Source organism: Fusarium odoratissimum (assembly GCF_000260195.1).
Source record: "Fusarium odoratissimum NRRL 54006 unplaced genomic scaffold supercont1.49, whole genome shotgun sequence".
Classification (NCBI taxonomy): Eukaryota; Fungi; Ascomycota; class Sordariomycetes; order Hypocreales; family Nectriaceae; genus Fusarium; species Fusarium odoratissimum.
Genome location: NW_022158729.1, coordinates 150927 through 155458, shown reverse-complemented (window position 1 = coordinate 155458; position 4532 = coordinate 150927).

The window sequence follows — 4532 nt, the reverse complement described above, 5'->3', positions numbered from 1 at the left end:
CTAGCCAGGTAGACTATAAAGATTACCTTTTAAATAATAAAAATAATTTAAATAATAATAATATAAGATCTTAAACTTTAATTAATAAGAGTAGTAAAAACTAATATAATAAAATATTACTAATTTTAAAAGAAATATAATATAAGTATTATAAAGGCAGAATAAAATATATTAAATAAATAATAATAACTCTTAAAAAGCAGTTTAAATAACTAAACTAAAATATTAAATAAGTAAAATAAATTATTATAAATAAATCTAATAAATAACTTATAAATATACTACTAAAGTATTATATCTATAAGAAACTATTTTAAAAAGAACTAAATACTAAGTTATCTTAATATATAAATTATAATATTAAAATTATATTAAAAGATAGTAAGAACTTAAAATTCTTTCTTATTTATAACCTATCTTAAGATAAGCTTAATATACTTAGAGAATAGTTAAATAATATACTATAAAAAGGATATATTAAACTATTAAAATCCTTAGTAAAATACCTAGTTATATTTATATTAAAATCTAATTCTAATAAGTTAAGACTTATAATAAATTACTAATAACTTAATAAAATTATAAAAAAAGATAAAATACTATTACTATTTATTATTAAACTTAAAGACTACCTATTTAATAAGAAATAGTTTATAGCTCTTAATCTTAAATCCACTTATAACCTTATTTAAATTAAAAAAGATAATAAATAAAAAATAGCCTTTTAAATAAAATATAAATTATTTAAATATCTAGTTATACCCTTTAAATTAACTAATATACTTATAGTATTTTAATATATAAATACTAATATACTTTAAAAGCACCTTAATATCTTTATAATTTACTACTTAGATAATATCCTTATCTTCTTTAATATAAAAAAAGAGTATATAAAATATATCTATAAGGTTTTAAAAGTACTATAAGATACTAATATATTTATTAAACTTATTAAAAGTTACTTCTACTAATCTTAAGTAATATACCTAAGATATAAGATCTTATATAATAAAATTAAAATAAATAAGTAAAAGATTATAATAGTTATTAAATAGAAACTACCTATATTAATAAAAAAACCTAATCCTTCTTAGGATTTACTAACTATTACTAATAATTTATTAAAGACTTTAATAAAATTATTATCTCTCTTATTAAAATTACTAAAAAGGATAAATAATTTAAATAAAATAATAAGGCATAATAAGTATTTAAATAGCTTAAATTAGCTATTATAAATAAACTTATTTTAATTATATTTATCCCTAATTAGTAAGTTAAACTTAAAACTAATACTTTTAACTTTACCTTAAGAGGATAAATAAGATAATAAGATAATAATAATATATTATATCTTATTACTTTTTATTCTTATAAGATATATAAAATAGAACTTAACTATTTTATTTATAATAAAGAATTCCTAGCTATTATTAACTATTTTAAAAAGTTTAAATATTAGCTTAGAGGAAGTAAATATCTAATAAAAGTATTTATTAACTATAAGAATATAACTTATTTTATAATAATATAAGAGCTAAACTAATAATAATTATATTATAATAAATACCTATATAAACTTAACTTTATTATAGCCTATTATAAAGGTATTAATAATAAATATATAAATACTATTAGTTAATAACCTGATTTTAATATAGAAACTATTAAAATTAAAAAATAACTCCTAGAAACTAACTCTAGGGGAAAATATTAGTTTACCTAACTAGTTAAAATAATTATAAAGATAACTAAAATAAAGCCCTTGTTAGATAAGGAATATAACTTCCTTTATAAATTTTATTTATACCTCTTATATAAATATTAAAAAGTTACTAAGATATTAAAATAACTTTAAGACTAAGGATATAAGTTTAAAAGGAAAGATATAAAAGATATTATTAAATAATATAACTTATACTTAAGGATAAAAGCTTAGAGGTATAAACCCTATAGATAATTATAACTACTATTAATAATATAATAACCTTAGGACTTAATTATAATAAACTTTATAACTAAGTTACCCTTATTAAAAGAACCCTTAATTAGAATTTTCTATAATAGTATTATAGTTATTATAAATTAATTTATAAAATTTTCTTATTACCTACCTTATAGAGAAGTAATAGATATAAAAGAACTTTCTTATATTTTTTACTAATATATTATTAGTATATATAAGTTACCTATAGAAATTCTATTTAATAAAAGACTTATATTTATAATAATATTTTAGTAATTACTTATAATATAACTTAAATTAGATTATTAATTTATAATTATATTTAAACTATAAGTTAATAAATAAACTAAATAAATAAATTAAATACTTAAGTAATACTTATAATATTATATTAACTATAAATAAAATAATTAGGTTAAGAAACTACTAATAGCCTAACTTACTTATAATATTATATATAATAAAAGTATAAAACTTATACTAGCTTATATTAACTTTAGGTTTATATTAAATATATATTATAATATATAATAAGAAAAATTAATTAACCTAGCTATTATATTTAAAAGTAATAACCTTAAAAATCTATATAAAAAAATAAAAATAAAACTTAAATTTATAAGAAAATATATAAAAAACTATTATAACCTAAATAATTAAAGGGACTAACCTTTTTAAAGGGAGATATAATTTACTTAGCTATAAAAGATTTTAAAATAAATTAACTAAGTTATAAATTAAATTATAAATTTATTAGACCTTATAAAATATAATAGAAAAATTTAGAAAATAACTATAAATTAGGCCTATTAATAAAAGTTAGGCTTTATTTAATTTTTTATATTTTATTACTTAAATTAGCAGTAGATATAATATAAGTTAAAATAAGTAATAAACTATAAGAAATCTTAGGACTAGAGGTCTATAAAGCAGAAGTAATTAGAAAAATAGATATAATTAATAGATAAAGGATATACCTAATAAAATAGAAATACTACCTAAAAAGCAAAAATATATAAGAACTATTAAAATACCTTACTAATGCCTAATAACTCTTAAAGAATTTTTATTAATAACCTTAGAAAGTAAAGAATTAAAAACTATATTCTAGTTAATAATATTAGCACTATTAAATAATTAAATATTAACTACTATATCCTCCTCCTAAATAATAATATTACCTTTAGAAGAATTTAAACTATTAATAATAGATTAACTCCCCTGCTCTTATAATAAATATTTTATATAATAAATATAAGATAACCTTATAATAGCCTTATTTACTTTTTACTAAGCCTTAAGAAGCTTCTACTTAGCCTCTTCTTTTACTTATTTTAAATAATTAGACTTATAATTTAGCTAAGGAATTATAAGAAATAATTAATAAAATCTAATAATAAATATAAAAGGAAATATATAATAAGTAATTATAATACCTAAAGTATTATAAAATTAACCTTATTAAGTATATTTAAAATAATAAGAGGAATACCTAATTATTTTATAATAAAGGCCCTTAGCTATATAAAAGGAATATAATATAATATTAAAATTAAAATTTATAATTAAATCTGCTAAATAAATATACTTTAAAGTCTTATAAGATTTTAACTAAAGATTTTATAATATAATAATTAATAAGATATACTAAGAAAAAATAATTAAAAAAGAGAGTTAATACTTATTAAAGCCTAATATAAAAATAGGGAAATATATAAGTCTTAGGGATAAGACCTAATAAAGGGGAAAGATTATATTATAACCCCTATGCTTATATTATATAGCCCTTATAATTTTTACTAATTACTATAGGATTACTTCCCTTAGTAATAATCCTTTTTTATTAAATTACTTAGATTATAGCACTCTAAGATTAAATTACTATAGATTATAATTAATCCCTATAAATCTAACCTTTAAATTACTTATACTTTTTACTAAGCTATAAGGCCACCTTTAGTATATAAATTATATTTATTAGCTATTAAATAGAACTTAGCTTACTAGCTATTAATAAAACTTCTTTATATTAATTAAGCCTAATATATATTAAATCTACTATTAAGAGATATAATACTTTAATATACTTAGTTATATGCCCTATGCAATCTGCTAATAATAAACCTAGCATGGCTTAGTTTATTTATAGTTAAGAACTAACTATTATATATAAGTTATATATTATATATTTAATTAAGTTTTAATAGCTTACTATTAAAACCTAATAAGATAATAATTCTCTTATAGAAATATACTATTAAAGCTTAAAAAAAGAAGTTAAAGATAAATTATACTTAATTAATAGGCCTAATAACCTAATTATATATATTATTATAATAATTAAAATTAATAAGTAATAATATAAATATAAAAAAAAGAAGGCTATATATTAATAAAAAGGAAGTAACTTTAACTTATATTATCTTAATTAGTAATATAATAATACCTAAGGTAATTCTTAAAACTAAGAATAATAATAAGGAAATTAATAAAATAATACCTTATATAAAATATAATTAAGACTTATATTACTTAGAGTTATATAATAAGGTAATAATAGTAA